Raw genomic sequence first — 19,798 nt, 5'->3', positions numbered from 1 at the left:
AGGTCAGGCATAGATTTATTATCAGGTTAAGGCAAATGCAGAGGGGTATGCAATGTAGACGCGCAGGGACGCGTTCTCACACTGAAAACCTTACCGGATAGGGTTGACCGAGCAATAGGGACCTAGTCCCACACAACAGACCAACCGCTAACATCCCCACACTTAAAACATGACCGTCACTGACAATAGAATGTGTAGGGTTAGAAAAACTTGGCCCATGTTGTCGAGAATCAAGGTTGACTATCGATGGCACGTCCACTGTCGTTGTCGGCTGCAGGAGGTGCCAAGATATCTTCACAGCACACATCCTTCATGGCAGGGACCACACGACAGCACCCAAGGAGGTAGCTGGTTGAAGGAATCGCAGGAAATTCGTCGATGATGAAGAATATTGCACTCAACTCACGGTCTCTCAACTGGAATGAAAGAGCAGTCACTCAACCCATAACTAATATCACTCGAGGAAATTAGGATGAAAACCATAGCTCACACCCGGTTTTAGGAATCGACAAAGGAATGGTGCAGAGGGAGTATGCCAGGGTGCACAATTGATGGTGCATCAGTGCATTCCAACCCGTCTGGCATAGGTGCAAAGAGAAAGGCCAAAGAGCCTTGTAGTGCAGTGTATAGAACAGAATGATGTGTCATGTATTGATGGCAAAAACCCAGCCCGTGGGTGCATAGGAAAATAAGAACGTACCTGACTCCAAGGGTCGTAACGTCCCTCAATCCTCACCTCTCGATTATTGATTGAAGAAACTCCAGTCACACTCAGCCCACCCTCTATCTCACTCTCTGATAGATACAGAGGGCAGCCATGTCCTGAAACCCGTTGATGTAATCCTCACAGTCACTTGTACAAAGGTTGTATGCCTTGTGCATATTTGATGGTGCAACTGTGCATCCCGCCCAGTGCCGGCATACAGTGCAAGAAGGAAGGCCAAGGAGCCTTATGGTGCAGTGCACAAGAACAAATCGTGCTTTGTGCATTAAGAGGCCCTTCTCGTGTGTGCAACACTCCATTCACACTTCTCACCTCTCATTGGATTTGAAGGGAAAGATTGGTCACTCACCCCACCCTCTGTCTCACTCTCTAATAGATACAGAGAGCAGCCCATACTCACATCCCCATCCTGTTAGGATGAAAGCTCACATCACTCAAGGGGTTGGTGATGAAGATCATGTCGACTGTTGGTGTTATCAGGATCTTGAAGCCGAGGTGTACCCAGGGAGGCAGCCTACAAATCCCGTACTTCAATGATTGGTAAGAAGAGTCGTATGTTAAGAAGGCAGACGGATTGATATTGTAGAGACAGCGCACCAAGGGAGGTGGCTTCAAATTGCTTGCTGGAGAGGTTCTGCTGGTGAATCAACTATCCTAAACTATGGGGTGTTACCACCTTTTCCACAGTCAGCTTCTCGCCCAATGGTGTTTCCACCTTTTCTTGGAACGAGGCCTGTTATGATAGGAAATTTCTTCCTTTTCTCTCATAACAGTTTCATTTGTTTTTTCTTCTTTTTTTCTTTTTTTTTTCTTTTCTTTTTTACTTTTTTCTTTATTTTATTTTTTTCTTTTTTTTCTTAATAAAGGGAATTGTAGAAATACCATATATCAGGACCAACCTCGCCACCGTTGTTGGATCAGATGAGAAGAGAACAATGTCGGGTTGAGATGTTTTGGCAAGGGGGTAGTAGAACGAGACCGCCTCATGAGGAGAACCACCATGGCTATCAGAAGCATAACAAGAAGGACAGTGCGACGCCCAAAAGGGAAAGGGTAGGTTGACTGTGATTGTCAAGATCCCCAGGGAGGGAAGTACTTTTTCAGGTGATAGCCATTGATCAGGAAAGGATCATCAGAGGCATCAACGGTCTGCACCTGAACAGAGCCATTAGGATTGACGGCCAGTACCTTGTACGGGCCCATCCACCATTGTTGGAGCTTGCCAGGAAACTTGCCAAATCTTGAATCGTAGGCTAGAACAAGATCACCTTCTTTGAACTCCTTGTGCTTGATGAAACTGTCATGATAGGCCTTGCGTCGCACTTGAGTGGTTTCCATACACTTTAGGGCCATCCGTCGGATCTCATCCAAGCATTCCAAGTGCAGGAGACGGCGTTGCAGTGACTCACTATCTCCCAAGCGTTCTTTAACTGGCACTCGCAAAGAGGGCAATTCCAGCTCAACAGGGAAGACGGCTTCTGTACCATACACTAGTAGCTGGAAAGGGGTCTATCATGTAGCTGTTTTATGGGAGGTTCTGTACGCCCGGAGGGCCTCTGTAAGTCTATCATCCCAATCGTGACGATGTGGGCAATCGTTTTTGTCAGAATTGAGCAAAGGATGTGATTGGTGACTTCAACTTGGCCATTGGCTCTGGGGTAATAGGAAGTGGACTTACGATGGTGGATCTTATACAATTCCGTCAGCTCCTCCATGATTTTGTTAAGGAAATGAGTACCTCTATCACTTACCAACTCGAGGAGACTGCCAAAACGGGTGATGATATTTTCGTACATAAACAGGGCTACGTTGTTACCATCATCCCACTTTAGGGCTTTAGCTTCACACCACTTTGTGACATAATCCGTACATACTAAGATGTATATGTTCTGCTTCTGTCTAGTAGGTGGATCAATGGGACCCACGAAATCAATCCTCCACTTCTCAAACAGCTTTAGGGGAAGAATGGGTTGAAGTGGCATGGCACTTGTTTTGGTGGGTTTCCCCATTCGGCTGACAAGCATCACATCTCTTGCAGTAATCATATGCATCCTTGTGGAGGGTCAGCCCACTAGTATCCTGCTAATAGAGCCTTCTTGGCTATCGCTTCTCCTGCGAAATGTCCACCACATGGTTCATCATGGCATGCTTTCAATACTATGCCGATTTCATCTCCTGCAACACATCTTCGCAGCACTTCATCTTTGCCTCTTTTGTACAGTGCACCGCCTAGCAAAGTGTAGGGGGTTGATTCTAAGAGAAGCTTCTTCCTCTCACGACTTGAGATGCCAGGAGGATACTGTTGAGCTACCAAGAGGTTGGCTATGTCTGCATACCAGGGAGTAACTGTTTCAACTAGAAACAAGGAAGCATCAGGAAGGTCTAGATCATCTCATTCCTCTTCTTCTGTTTGAGGAATCTGTGATAGATGATCGGCTAGGACATGGGAACGGCTAGGCTTAGTAACTACTTCGAAGTTGAACTCCTGGAATAGGAGCAACCATCTCATCAGTCGTCCTTTAACATCTGCTTTGTTCATCAAGAAGGACAAGGCTTCATGATCCACATAGAAGTTGAAATGTGTTGACAATAGATAGTGTCGAAACTTCTCCAGTGCAAACACCATTGCCAAGCACTCAAGCTCTGTCACTGTATAGTTCCATTCCCTATCAATGACCTTTCGGCTTGCATAATATATCAGTTGATCTAATTTAGAGGGGCCCTTTTGACATAGGACAGCACCTAGCCCTTCAACGGATGCATCTATGTGCACATGAAACTCCTTCGTCCAATCAGGAGGCTGTAAAATAGATGCTTGGATCAGGCATTGTTTTAGGGTATTAAAGGCTTCTTCACAATCATCCGTCCAAATGAAATCAGCTTCTTTCCTTAGGAGCTTGTGCAGAGGGGCTGCCTTAGTTGCAAAATGTGCAATAAATCTTTTGTAATAGCCCACATGGCCAAGAAATCCTCTCAATTGCTTAAGGTTTGTCGGTGCTGTTAAGGTGGAAATCTTTTCAATCTTTGCCAAGTCTGTTGCAATTCCTTGTGCAAAGACAATATGGCCCAAAAGAACTCCTGAGGAGATGCCAAAGACACATTTGTTGGGGTAAGAGAAATCCCATACTCTCGGCATCTGTCAAAACATTACTCTAGGTGTCCCCAGTGCTCACGGATCAAACTATAGACACAGAAGTCATCAAGATACACCTCTATGAAATCATGCAGATGATTCTGGAAGGCAACCATCATTACTCGTTGGAAGGTGGAAGGAGCATTACAGAGTCCGAATGGTATCACTCTGTAGGCATAGGTCCCCCATTCTGTGGTGAAGGTTGTTTTGGATTGGTCCTCTTCTGCGATTTGAACTTGGTTATATCCGCTGAATCCATCCAAGAGGGAATAAAGCTCATGACCTACTACTGTGTCCAACAGTTGATCTGTAAAAGGGATGGGGAAATGATCCTTCTTCGTCTTCAAATTGAGCTTTCGAAAGTCGATACATATTCGAAGTTTCCCGTTCTTCTTGGATACTACCACAATGGGTGAAACCCATTCACTATTAGCCACGGGATAGATGAACTCTACTTCAAGAAGTTTCAATAATTCGGCCTTCACCAGAGCAAAATAATTAGGATTCATCCGTCTTTGTCTTTGCCTTACAGGTTTGGCATCGGGCTCTAGATGAATGTGATGTTGGCATACTCTGGGATCAATCCCCTTTAGGTCTTTGTAGGACCAAGCACACACATCTAAGTTATCCTTTAGTAGGTCTCGCAAGACCACTAGTTCTTCTTCTGGAAGATTGAGACCCACTTTCAGGTGATGTTCGGTTCTTTCAGCATCTAAGAACGTTTCTTGTCTTTCACCTTCCACTTCGCGAATAAATGTCCCACGAATTGCTTCTGGATAGAGGTCTGACTCTTTCAAGAGAGTAGTATCCTCGTCTGATGTCCCAGTAGAACCAGTGTCCTCCTTCTGGACAGATGGCTCATTTGTCTGTTTAAGGCGATGGAAGGGTATCAGAGCTTTGTTTGCTTTTGTTTGAGTGGTGACCTCTTCAGGACTCAGGGATTCATCTTCGGAGAATGCGTCCAGAAATGTCACATAGCACGGACCTGCTAGAGGCCGTGGCTTTGAGGGCTTGGGCTTCTGTTGGCAGGGGGCATCATCATCATCTCTTCTTTGAACTGAACAGTCAGGGTGACAGGAGCCACTAGTGAACTTAATTTTTATGCTTTTAATCCATTGCTTATACAGATTCTGCATACTTAGTGGTCCATTGACCAACCCAAACGGAACCATGGTCATTCCATCCAGTACCATGAGATATTCGGCCTCTGAGGTCTCTGTAGGGACATCAACCAGATTATCCTCTATCAGAGGGAATTCTTCCTCTGCACTTTCATAACCTACTTCATTTTCTTCCTCATCAGTTTCATCCTCATCCTCTGGAGACTCTGTCTCTGTTTCTGTAGAGGCTCTGGAGGAGAAGAACAGATCTTTTGCCTCTGCATCTGCTTTTGCTTCTGTCACCAGTTCTGACTCTGCTTCTGCCTCTAACTTTGGCTTTGGCTCTATATCTGCTATTGTCTCTGTAACTATCTTTGTATCCGCTCTATCTCTGTACTATCTCTGCTCTGTAACTGTATTGTCTCTGTATTGTCTCTGCGACTGTCATGTAACAAGGAGAACAATATATCCATGCTTCTATTTCACTGTCAGAGGTGATTTCAGAAGATAATTCTAGTTGAGGCAAGAGATATTCACCCATGGACAAGGATTTTACTTCCCTTGGCAATTGGCTTACAGTGCCCACTGTTAGGGACTGTGCCTCTGTTTTCTTAGGAAAGATCTGCTTAACAGCTTCTTCATCTCCTGAGGTACCATCTGTTACCTCGTTAGAGGAGTTCAGTGATGACTTCAATGGATGTGGATCCATTGCCTTTTTGCAATCCATACAGCTTTAACACCGCTTTATTGGGTCCTCTGCCTAGGGTTAGGGTTTCTTTGAACCAGTCCGTCCTGGCTCTTACTTTAAAAAGCCAAGGTCTTCCCAACAGCAAAGGGTATGAAGTCCCATAAGAATTTGGTTTGACCACCAAATATGTCAGCCAATAGTCTCTTCCTGCAAGGATTGTTTTTACATATGGGAGGATGCCCAATGGTTTGACTCTACTTTGGTCTGCCAATTTGATAAGTCACTGTGTAGGTTGAAATCCTTGCAACCCTAAGTCTTTCATTGTGACATCTGTCATTATGTTTACTGATGAGCCTCCATCTATCAATGCATCTGAAATGAAGCATCCTTCTATCCATATGCTAATCTCTGGGGTTCCAGGATCTAGGAAGGCATTAGCCACATCTACTTCCTTTACAGGCTCCGGGGCCTTATTGGTCTTGGTTGCTGTTGAAGGAGCGATCCTTAGTCCACGCCTTCTTGTAAATATGCTTTTGAATCTCTTTCGGCAGCTGGGGGACAACATTAGCAACTGCCGGAATGTTAAGTTTGGTTTAAAAGTGTCTAGGTCCTTGACCATGTCATAATCTTTAATAGGATCCACACGCTTCTCCAGCCGGCTAGAAAATGGGGCTACACCCATTTTCATCTTTCCTTTTTCTGTATCTTCTATCTCATGTGCCTCTGGTCCTATCTCTGGGATTGCCTCTGTATCCCTATGTGGCACTATAGTGCTCTGTACTGTATTGTTCTGTTCTGTACTGCTCTGTCCCTCCGTAGGTAGGTTGAATGTCACAGTCTTGGCAGGAGAATCATTTTCATTCTGAACCACTGGTTCCTTCTTCTTGGTGCGCGTAACAGCGGCGGCAACTTCCAACTCGACCAAATTGGAAGCAGGTTCTTGTACCTTCTGTTGGCTATCAGTGGCATTGGCCTTTACAGGGGCTGGACTGGGACAGTCCTTTGCAATGTGGCCTTCTCCTTTGCATCGACTGCATAAGGGCTTGTAATCCACTGATCTTCTAGGATTTGGACAATTTGGGGAGATATGTCCCTTTTCTCCACACCTATAACATTCACCTCTAATCTCTGACCACCACCAGACTATCGTTCTCTGTAACTTTGAGAGGGAAACCTCCTTGGACCAAAATTAGGACCAAACTCTCTAGGCTTGGATCCAATATCTTGTGTTGTCATTTTGGATTCCAGCAAGTTGAATCTTGCACTTTCATCCTTCTGTCTTTGTTCATGCATCTCTTTTAGAGAGCAAATATCCTCCGTATGGTTCTTCCACAAACAGTAAGAACAGAAGGCTCCAAGAATTGTTGGTTTTCGGGTACATTCAGTGGCTAAATGTCCCGCTTGATGACACTTTCCACACCATGTATTAGAGCACATCACATCTCTTCCAGCTTCCACAGGAGTAGATACATTGGCAGTATTCACCTTCAACGTCTGTAACTGCTCTGTAATCACATCCAGAAGCTATTTCTTGATACTTGCAATTGAGTTGGATAAGTAGTCCTTTAGATTTTCACCTCCTAAAGTGCTTGTGGTAGGGTTTTGGGAAGCTTCTGTAATTACTGCATACATTGGTTGGGTAGATCCAGAAGGTCCTCTGCTCTGGCTCTAATTCAAAGCTCCTGTTGAGACTGGGGTTGTTGATTCCAGTTGGTAGGATTCCATTGTTGTTGAGTCACCATTGGAGGGACTATTTGAGGCCACTGTTGTTGTGGTTGAACCATCATTTGAGGCACTATCATCTGCAGTGACCACACTGGATTAGGTGCATTATACTGCGGCACTGTTTGCATCTGGGGATAGGGGTAGGGAACTGTCCCTGGGACTGCATTTGGTGGGTATACCATCCCAGGAATATGAGGGGGTAAGACTCCTCTTCCTGGAGTCATTGACAGCCTTGCTTCAACTTCGTCATACAATCTTGCACCTTCCACTGCAGCTTGCAGATTGACTGGTCTTCTCAATTCCACGAACTTATGAACTTCTGGTTGTAGGACTCTGAGAAACACTCCTTTTTGGATACCTTCGTCCAAATGATGGTTAGTCCATCTCTTCAGGATGGATTCCATTCACGAGACATAAGCTTCTACTCTTTCTCCAGAGGACTGACTTAAATTCATGAACTCCTCTCGCATCTGCTCTTCAAAACCTTCATGCCTGAATTTAGTGAGGAAGGCCAACTTTAGGTCGTCCCATGTGCCAAAAGTTCCTACTGCTTGTCTCTCATACCACTGAAACACCGCACCCTTGAAAGTGGCGGGGAATATTGCTAACCAATGCTCAGGGGTTCTGGCATTGTTAGCCACACATGCTACCATGAATTCTGCTACATGAAGATCAGGGTCTTCATCGTACTCTCCCTTAAAAGCTGGCAATGGGACTACATTTGTTGGCCTGTCTCATCAATATTTCCAAGACGAATGTGACTAGAAAGGGGACCTTGAGTCGCCATGGGGACTTCTGTAAAGAGTGCTTTTAGGGCGTCAAAGGAGGCTTCTGCTGTGAGCTCGTTCTCAGCTTTGATTTTTGCATTCTCTCTTCTCACGTACCTCTGGACTCGTTCCAATGCTTGCCTCTTTATTGCGTCATTCATCAAGGGGTTGACTTCAACCAGTTGGTCTGACCTCAACAGGATAGTGTCAGAGGTGGCTTCAGTCTCTGATAGATTCTCTGGCCAACATCTCCTCTACTTCCTTCTTCTCAACATCTCTGAATTCATCTTTCAAACCACTACAGAGGGAAAGATATTCTGTTTTGAAAGTATCAAAACTCATTCTTCTTAGGATTGTTGTTGCGTCATTATAATAATGCCAGCTTCTGAGGGTTTCAATAGTATATGTTGTGAAAAACACTCTGTCTACCAACTTCCAGTGGGTTGCTAATTGGACAAACAAAAGATTATCAGTGCACCAAGAATCCCACATATCTTGTTGTTGAGCATCCACGAACAAATTCTAACTTTTTTCCTTCTTGTCTTCGTGAACCTCTACAGACCGACTCCTGAAGCTTCTTCACAATCTCCCACTTGATGATGTCTGGAAACTTCTTAATGAATGTCAAATCTTCCATGGATGGTCATTCTCTCTTTTTCTGCTCTTCAGTTTGTTCCCAAACAGTTTGCCACCAAGATGCAAGTTTCTGCTACTTGAACAGGAAGAGGAAACAATCCACCACATAGAGCATGCATCATGATGGTGATATGTTTTCGCCATTGTGGGATGAAATTCTTGTGGAAAGTGGCTTTGATAATGAGAAATTCCAACTCTTCAGCGGAAGAAGGAACTTTACAAACATCCATTGAATTCTTCTCTTCTTGGCAATGCCATTTCCTTCATTTTCAGTCTCTTCTGGTGCTTGTTGATGGCAAGTTTCCCTGGCTGTGCACCAAAAACATGGAGCCCCAAGAGGAAAACCAAGGAAAAGGGAATTCTCTAGCAAGAAAATCTATCTTGTAACATCAACAAGCTTTTATCTCATTCTTCTGATCATCAAAACAAAGAAAACAGCAATTCTTCACGCAGCATCATAGTAGATTTCTCCCACGAATTTGATAGAATCAACCATATTCTTCAACATCTTCACAAAATCCATCAATATAACAAAGAACACAGGGGAATACACCATCTTTGAATGAAAATCAATCACATAGTATTCATCTTCAATGTCTTCATAGTTCTCTCTCTCAATCTCTCACATACAGTTACACTATTTTGATAGATTTTACTATCTCTGACTCTCTCTCTCTCTCTCTCTCCATCAATAGTACATCATATCCTCACTACAATTCTCTCATAATAGCCCTCAATAATCCTTCTTAGGTCGTGAATGCACCTCTCAAGAGGTATGTCTGATATAAAGAGTCACCAGAGCCACTACAATGCCTTTTCACAGCTCACTACTATCACTGTCACTTAGTCTTCTCTTTAGTCTTCAGTAGCTATTTCTTCCACCTATTTTAGCTCTTTTGAACTTTGATTCATCCTTTCCAAAGGTTAGAAAACTTTTCCAAAATCACACATACATTCTACAGAACACCTATAGAAGGTCTACAGAACAGTCACAGTACAGCACCAGAACAGCTACAGTACAGTTACAGTACAGAGACAGAGCAAAGACAGAGGCTCTACAGAGGGTCTACAGAAGGTCATCAGAACCTCATAACTCATACTCAAACCATTCCAAACTCTCAAAAACTATTCAATAAGCTTTCACAAGATCTCAATCTTCATCAATCATCAATCCATGCTTCATATAGAAGACAATCAGAACAAAACAGAAGCTATATAGAAGGTATATAGAACCAATCAGAACCTATCAGAACATCACAGAAACAATCATACATCACTCTAATCCCATCAAAAATCAATCATTCAGACCTCAAAAACAACAAAAATCAGTCAAAATTTCAGTCTTTTTCCATTCTCAACAATAACAAGGCATGCATCCATAATTGACAACTTGTCTAACAAAAGGAAGTACCAAATAACCAAAATATCAAATAAAAATTAGCCCTAGTGATTAACAATTGCAAAGACAATCTCTACATAGACCAACAAGGATATATGAGAGACTTCCACAGTCTCTAAAGCCAAGCTCTATAATAAAATATTAAAGCTCTCCCACAGGAAAGAATCTAGAGTATCCAAGAGCAAAGTAAGTTAAATATATATTTTTTAGAACATCTAGAAGCCCAAAGATACCAAATAATACATCTGGGAGTATATAAATAGCATAAGCGTCCAAGCTCACAAATAATAAATCACTAGACCATTCAACCTCTAGAAATCTGGATGTAAGAGAGCTTAGGACCAAAGCTCAAGTCTTAGAGGAAAGCATATCCATATATGACCAACAATATCAAGCATGCTTACAATCAAACAGCATTCCCAAAAGGCATGTAAGCATAGATTACACTAGAATTCAAAGCATATGCTTGTTTTCCACTATCTATGACAGCAAAGATCCTTCCAATGGCTAAGAAAAATGAGCTCTGATCAATCTATAAAGCATCTCCAAGCATCAATACATCATCCTAGCATTAAAATCTCAATGAATAAGCATTAGTGAAGCATAAATATTCAAATGCTTGTTATGCAAACTCTAAACAACAAGTATGTCCACAAATGATAGTTAATGGTTGATGTTTCCTTCCTTGAATGATGCCAAAGACAGGGCCAAAAAGTGCAAAAAGAATGATGTTTCCTTCCTTGAATGATGTCTGATACTAGAGAAGCAAGATACACCCCTAAAAATGCACTAAAAATTATGGGTTGCTATTTGGAGCCTTCCTTTGCTATTATTGACCTCCTGGATCACTTGGCACTATCCAAAGGTCCTTTTGAAGCTAAGTAACAATTTGGGAAAGGTGGGGAGCAAATCTTTACCTTGAACTATTAAAGACATGGTTGCCTTGGAAGCTAGGGTTGAAGCTCTCTTTCCCAAGCTAAAGTGGAATCATTGGAGCTCCTCAAATCTGTGCTTTGATACCAACTGGAAGGGTGAGCAAAGTGAGAGAGAAGAGCAAGAGCTACATAGGTTTGAACAAAAGAGAGCAAGACCGGTGTGTGTGAACTTCCAAAAATCACAAGGTGTGACATGCTTTCTCTTTATTATTCTATCATAGTAAAGAATAAGGAATAAAGACGATGGTGATGGGTGGCTGCCACCTACAATGTAGAGGTGTGGGGGCACTATGTACAAGGTAAAATATAGGTGGCTAGGCACAAGCAGTCTTTAACCCCCAACAAGATGTGCAAGTAGAGACATAGTAGCAACCAACTAGAGTTGAAAAGTAGAAAATAGATAGGATGCAATGTTGAGTATTGTGCTCATTAGATAAGGGCCAAAAAACCATGAATAGTATCCTTTTCATGCCATAACTAGCTAATATATCAAAATTCCCTTTATTACATATACAATAATTATCCATTAATGCCTATGTCTAGTGGATATTTAGGTATTTCTAAGACAGTTAATTTCTTCATATCCTAGCATCATCGACTTATCTTGCATTTTGTATCAATTTTGCCCTAAAACCTCATGTATAAGGTGCCCAAATTGAATATATCTTTTGACAACATAACATAAGTGGCTTATGTTGTTTGAATTGAGTGTTTTCGTGATCGATGAGATATTATTCCTTTCTATTAACTTTGTTTTTCAATGCTCTATCTATATCTCTATCCCTGTCCCCTATCTCCATATATTCCTACTTGTAAATAAGTGTTAAATTTATTCTTTAAAAAATGAACTACCAATGGAGACACAACCCATTAATTTTTAAGTTTACAAGCCTATAATTACAATCCTAAATGTTACACATCTAATGAATTTATATATTGCTTTTGCCATACCTATTGACTACATAGAGTTAACAAATACATATTCTAATTTTCATAATTCAATGACATAGAAGTATAGAAACCACAAAAGCTCTCTCTCTCTCTCTCTCTCTCTCTCTCTCTCTCTCTCTCTCTCTCTCTCTCTCTCTCTCTCTCTCTCTCTCTCTCTCTCTCTCTCTCTCTCTCTCTCTCTCTCTCTCTCTCTCTCTCTCTCTCTCTCTCTCTCTCTCTCTCTCTCTCTCTCTCTCTCTCTCTCTCTCTCTCTCTCTCTCTCTCTCTCTCTCTCTCTCTCTCTCTCGTGCACATGCAAAGAAAGTGCGTGCTTTATTATTTAAAAAGTGGGCCACCAATGGGGAGGAAACCATAAATTTTCATATTTATAACTCATTCATAAGCCTATGCATACAATCCTAGATGTTACACAGTGAGATCCAAGATTTCTCAATCGCTTTTGCCATACATATTGGCTAGATAATCTTAATAAATAAACAATATCATCTTCATAACTTCATCATTCAATGACAAAGGAGAAATCACAAAAGGTATGGATGTGTGTGAGTGCTTATGTATGTTCTTGACATAATAAATCAGTAAATGTTAATCATGTTTAATTTTCTAGTGGCTAGGTAATCTTAATGTGTGGATAATATGCATAGTTTATTTTCAAACAGTCTCTTGTCCTTAGGAATGACATTAACTTCTAAGCTAAAGGGCCCTTTCTTAGTTCGTATTTCCCCTAACGGTTGCATGAGATGCAAGTAGCCATTGTCTAGCTCAAAATCTCCTCTCGTCAACTTGAGATAAAGACAAGGAGAGCACATCACTACTCTAGTCAAGTACCCTACAAAGAGAGGGCAAATAGTTACAATTCACTGATTTTTTCTAGAAAGCAACCACACATTGTGCACCTACATAGAGGAGGGTGACAATGGTACCAAAAATAGCTAAGGGATCAATTTAGATACTACCTACACACTCTCATTACAGATGTATGACATATTATAGCCATCAACTGAATGGAGCTAGTTATCAATGTATCCTTATTCACTCACATAACTAGCCATGTTATCAATGTATCATTATTCACTGACACAACTAGCCATGTATTTCTCCATGCATACATCCACCCCATCTTTTTGTTGTATCCCTATATGGGGACTATATTATACACCACCTCGCACTTCTTAGATGTGCACTATAGATTACTAATTATCATTTATCACATCACACTTTGATGTCTATTGATAATTACTATTGTATATAACTTTGTCTCACATGTGATTTTTGGCCTTAGCAAACATTAATGTGTGTGTGTGTGTGATATATAAGCGTTCAATTGGCAAGTACTTGGATTCCACTCTTGATTTATATAGATGGCATTGTGCTGATAGTTCTCTCTCCATAGGAGCTACGAAGTATTGATTTATTTAGTGACCCTACTTGGCCAACCTAGATGTCCTAGATCTCAATCCACATGTCGATGACACATGCATGGGATAAAAAGAGTATTTCTCGAGCTAGAGCCAAGCCCTCCAAATGCTTTTCCACATGGGATGAGATTAATATTATGTGATAGCGACTAGTAAGGGCTCTCTCAAGGTACCATGTATTTTCATGGATATCTATAGGCCAATCCCATGTATCTTCAACTCATCCTTTTGGCAAACTAGTATCTTCATCGCCTATGATGGTAGTATCAACTACAATTTGCTTTTATCTTTTACTCGATATTTCTTTTTCAAATAGTTTTGTACTAGTCTACAAATGGATGTAACTCATTTCATTACATCCTCTCTCTCTCTCTCTCTCTCTCTCTCTCTCTCTCTCTCTCTCTCTCTCTCTCTCTCTCTCTCTCTCTCTCTCTCTCTCTCTCTCTCTCTCTCTCTCTCTCTCTCTCTCTCTCTCTCTCTCTCTCTCTCTCTCTCTCTCTCTCTCTCTCTCTCTCTCTCTCTCTCTCCCTCTCCCTCTCTCTCCCTCTCTCTCCCTCTCTCTCCCTCTCTCTCCCTCTCTCTCCCTCTCTCTCTCTCTCTCTCTCTCTCTCTCTCTCTCTCTCTCTCTCTCTCTCTCTCTCTCTCTCTCTCTCTCTCTCTCTACACACACATATACATATATATGTGTATATACAATATACGCATATATATGTACATGCACACACACACACACACCCCTTCGAGCTGATGCCCAACCTTGGGGTATGGCATCCCTCTAAGAGAATCTGCCGGGATTGGCAATTTTAGTTGGTGAGAGTCTAGTACTACCTGACCCCCTACACCGAGATCCTATGTGCCTACCCACACTCCGCCATTTGGTTGGTAAATAGTCTTCCAAGAAACATGTTCCTAAAGGAAGTAGCGAAAGTGAGATGGGTGACTGAAGAGAACATCACATATAAGCTAGTGGTGCAAGGTTTTGCCTTTGAGCGGACTCAAAAAACAAAAACAAAAACATGCATACATATACATGTATGTGTGTGCGTGTGTGCGTAAGTCAGCCTCCTCTACTTGATCCACCAAAGCCTTAGCCAAAGACCACCCTCTTCTTTACCGAGAGTAGGGTCTAAGATGCCATTAATAGGCTTAGTAGAAGAAAAGCACGGATCATGATGGATTAGAAGCCGAACACTTGATTCATGCTAAGGACTTGGTGGTAGGATCACTAGCTCACATGTGTAATAGAGACATGTGTGAAGGTTTCCTAGAGTGTTAGAGCACAAACACTGTTGTGCCTATCCTGAAATCAAGTGATCCTACTATACCTAGTGACTATCAACCTATTACAGTTGGATATACATTGTCAAAGCTATATGCCTCCATTCTTAAGCATGAGTTGAGCAATTGGGCAAAGAGGTGGGGCCTCAGAGCATAAGAGAATGAGGGTTTTAGGAGAGGCTTCTCTAGATTAGATCTTTGAGCATCCAAACCAAGTTGTTTGACTTGAAAACTAGCCACTAATGGCTACACAAATGCAACCAAATTAGGCAATGGAAAACCCCAATCAAGTCTCAATGGTTGCTCAATCCGAAACACTTGTTTGATGTGGATGTAGAGCTTAGTAATGAGTAGTGCCTCTTTCAAGATGCAAACAATAAACATGAATGTCCCAATAAGATCTTGAACCCTCAATCTTCACAACAAAGCTTCACTCATGCTCCTTGCTGCATAGAGTGCACAAGGATTGAGAGAGAGAAGTACATAAGAGAGTTCAATGGGTACAATGAATGGTACATTTAATCTTTGTTATCTTCACTTATACATGACCAAATAATGTGTACTTATACAAGGGGTGCCCACATGACTATTGGCCATTGTCTTTACCCCAACAATGTTGTCACACTTAAGAGTGATTATTGAGAAGGGTAGAGCTCATGGCTAACAAATCTATTGTTGCTTTGTGGATTTCCACATGCCTTCAGTATACTGCCAAAAGACAGGTCAATACACCACCTACATACCATGGCAATGTCTCACGAGCTTGATTAGGGACCTTTGGTATTGTATAAGAGGTTTATTGGCAAAGTACAAACACCTAAAGGGTTATCAACATATGTTCACTCCACCATTAGGATGAAGGTGAAGCAAGGATGCCCCCTTTTCTCCAACACTATTTGAATTATACATTGATGGGATTGCTAATTCTCTCTCACAAAGAGGAGATAAAGGAGCTACACTAGCTAGCACGTGGATACCTCTCCTACTATATACAGAAGACATTGTATTGAGATAGCTAACTCTCCACAAGGACTACAAAGACATTTGGATGCATGATAGGACCATGGGCTTCCAATGAACAACCGGTAAAACCAAGGCTATGGTGTTTAATTTTACACCACAATGGGTCACAATATCAACACCTAAGTTCACATATGGGCAAGGGAGCCTTATTTATTGGTTCCACTTTGTTTATAGAGAGGCAACAGACACAAGACTAACATGAGGATACACAACACTAGGTGGTTTGGAGAGGATGTCCTTACAATTACAATTTCAAGAACTTCACATGAAGTTTGATTGCAGTGGTCAGGTCCACATTACTTTATGGAGTACAAGTACAAGAACCCAATCTTGATCGTTCCAACTAATCAAGTCACACTTATGATGGATGGAGGTCGATAGAGAGACCCCTTTGTATCCATGATCTCTAGGATGGGGTCAAATGTAAGGCCTCGATCCCTCATGGGATCATCAAAGCTAAGTTAGTAAACCACACTAATTATAGTAGAAACCCTCACCCAATCAATCACATACAGTTTATGGGGTCCTACCAAACATAGGTATACACAACTCGCTCTCTTGAGCCCTCCCAACAACTTGCCAAAGAGGGTGTTGTGATACTTCATGTTTATACGCACTAATGTCGACTTGCTTTCAAATACATGGCTTTACCATGGACAAGCTACCTCTCTTCCAGTACTCATTGAATGCATCATCTCTTACTTTGAGCCACTCAAAGATTAGGAAGGTCATTTGGATGGATTTCACCTAGTTGGACACCAACAGGACAAGGTTGGCACTTGTGCAAGAGATAGGATGAAGATGGATTTCTACAAATAGCATCTTCTTCATACTACAAATGATGGATCTAATGCCCACGCAGGATACATGGATGCCCCCTTCACATAGGATCAAATGTGTTAAAATGGCCAATTGCACACCTCTTCACATCAATTAGAAACTGAAACTAGCAAATAAAGATCGAGACTACCAAAGGAGCACATATGTAAGATATGTCGACTAGAGCTAAAGATGAACAAGCACTACATTTGCCATTGCCCAAGATACTATGAGATGAGGCCATTTCTGATGTCTCTTTAGAGACGGATTTGGACCACTATCTAGAGTCATGAATTTTTATGATTAGCCATGCCTTGGTCTCTTCCTCCTTGAGATACGATAGCTTCATGTATAGCTTTGTGACACACACCTCAAGAATACGGCTCGTAGACACCAATGCCCAATCCAAAGGCAACTCAATTTTTTAAGTGAGGGGGAGTCAACGGGCTTCAATGCACTAACAATCTCCATTCACACAAGAGAGGACCATCAAGGGCACTCTGACACCACCATGGCCTAAACTCACCATCGGCCCCCTCCACACTCTTGCAACATAAGAAATCTGTGTGTCATCTCCTTGTGCCGTAACAAAAAGAGATACTTTCTATCTGGCAAGGCTCTTTAAGGTCCCCTTGCATTGCCCACTATTACTACCGGCAAGGGAGGCATATCCACCTTTGGCCTATCCAAGACGTGACATCTAGGCGAGCTCATGCAAGCTGACACCTGTAATAGAGTAAAAGTGCCTAAATGCCTTAGCCAATATTTAGCCTACTAGAGTTAAGTATAAAAGGCTAATTTGTAACTAGCCTAGCATCTTTTTGCCATTTTACAACATTACATGTTTAAGGTCTCAACCTCCCACCATCTAAGAGGGTGAATACTCTTGGCCACCATAGCTTGGGATGCATACCGGAGTGATAAGTCAAAGAATTGCTGCAAATGGGTTTAATTCAGCAAAGTCAATCACTGTTTGCCTCTCCTATGCTCTTAGTCAAGAAGAAAAATGGATCATTTCGCATGTATATTGATTATCGAGATTTGAACAAGTCAACAATCAAGAATACGTATCATATTCTCCGAATTGATGATCTTTTGGATGAACTTAAAGATGCAAAGGTCTTCACTAAAATAGATCTTCAATCGGATTATCATAAATTCAAATAAAGGAAGAAGACGAGTTCAAAATAGCTTTTAGGATTGAAAGAGGGTTATACCACTTCTTGGTTATGCCATTTGGACTTTCCAATACACCCACTACTTTCAAGCCCTCATGAATAAAATATTGCAACCCTTCTTGTTCAAAACAGTTGTTTTCTTTGATGATATCCTTATCTATAGCAAATCCAAGGATGAGCATTTAAAGCATATACGAGAGGTCTTTGACACATAACAAAGACACACACCCTTTGCCAAGATAACGAAGTGTTCTTTCATGGAAAATGAAGTTGAAAATTTAGGTCATGTTGTGGGAAAGCAAGGCATTAGAGTGGATCCCAATAAGGTAAAATGTGTTAAAGAATGGCCTACTCCTATAAATGCAACCTCCTTGAGATAATTTCTTGGGTTATCATTCTTCTGTAGGAGGTTCATCAAAAAGTATGCTCATGTGGAAACTCCATTGACGAATAGACTCAAAAAGAAGACTTTCTTTTGGAACTCCATCACTGATCAAAGTTTCAATGAGCTGAAATCTCTCTAAACTTCAACACCTATCCTTGTATGTTTGGATTTCTCTAAGAAGTTTATCATATGTGTGGATGCTAGTGGAAGAGAAATTGAGACTGTTTTATGTCAAGACCATGGAGTCATAGCTTATGAGAGTCGAAAGCTTGATGACAAGGAGCGTCAATTACATGTTTATGAGTAAGAATGTTAGCAATATTGCATGCTATTAAAAAGTGACATCTTTACATCTATGATAGCCATTTCAATGTCAAAAGCGAACATCATGTGGCTGAAATACTTCCTTTCATAACCAAATTTGTCTCCCAAGCAATGAATATGGTTAGCTACTCTTCAAGGATATGACTTTGAGATATCTTATATGGCTGAAAAAGATAATGTGGTGGCGGATGCCTTATCAAGAAAATGGGCATGTTCTGTTTCTATCATTTCAACCATGCATAAGGATTGAATCCATGGCATTCAAGAAGAGTATTTACTTAATGAGCAAACATCCAAAATGATGAAGGAATTTCAACAAGCCAAAGAAGAAGAGTATCCAAATTATAAATGGCATAATGGTCTTTTATGGTATCAAGGACGGGTTTTCTTGACTCCTCAATCATCTTTCAAAGACCGCATTTTACAAGAGACGTATTTTTCACCTTTAGTGGGACATCATGGTTTGTTTAAAACATTTGAATATTGGTTTGTTTAAAACATTTGATAACATTCATAAGAGCTTTTATTGAAAAGGGATTTGGAGAGATGTTAAAGACTATGTTATGAGTTGTCTTCCATATCAACAAAATAAGAATTTCACACTTCTACTCGGTGGTTTGCTTCAACCACTACCTATTCCATATGGGAAGTGGATTGATATTAGCATGGATTTCATAACGGGATTGCCTACTACAAAGCACGGATGGAATAGCATTTATATGGTGATAGACCGGTTGACTAAATCAACTCAATTCATTCCAACAAAGACTTAAGCAAGTAGCTGATCAATTTATGGAATGTGTCTTTAAGCTTCATGGAATTATGAAGATTGTGTCCAATCGTGACATCAAATTTATGGGCAGTTTTTGAAAGAGTTTATTCTCTTCTATGGGGACTATTTTGACTCCTAGTATAACTTATCATCCACAAACAGGGAAACTGAAAGGGTCAACAAATGGCTAGAAGTTTATTTGCAACATTTTTACCATGACAGCGCATGGGACCATTGGCTTCATCTTGCAAAATTTGGTTATAATAATATTCATCACATGAGTATTGGAATGTCTTCTTTTGAAGCATTATATGATTACAAGGTTCAAGTCCCTTCTGCATTGCTTCATGATGATGTAAATCCTGATACTCGTGAAGAGTTAGAGAAAATGGAAGCTCTTATGAAGCAATGCAAGGACAACATTGAAAAGCTGAAGAGACAATGAAAGCCTATGCAGATGAGAAAAGAAGACACGTGGAGTTTAATAAAAGTAAATGGTTTTTCTTGAAGGTTTCAAAATCACGTTATACTTCTCTTAAGGAA

This window comes from Lygodium microphyllum, chromosome 9 (genome assembly GCF_053477565.2).
Source record: "Lygodium microphyllum isolate KBCC chromosome 9, Lygodium_microphyllum_v1.1.10, whole genome shotgun sequence".
Taxonomy (NCBI): Eukaryota; Viridiplantae; Streptophyta; class Polypodiopsida; order Schizaeales; family Lygodiaceae; genus Lygodium; species Lygodium microphyllum.
The sequence above is the reverse complement of the archived record's forward strand: the minus strand, read 5'-3'. Positions refer to the sequence as shown.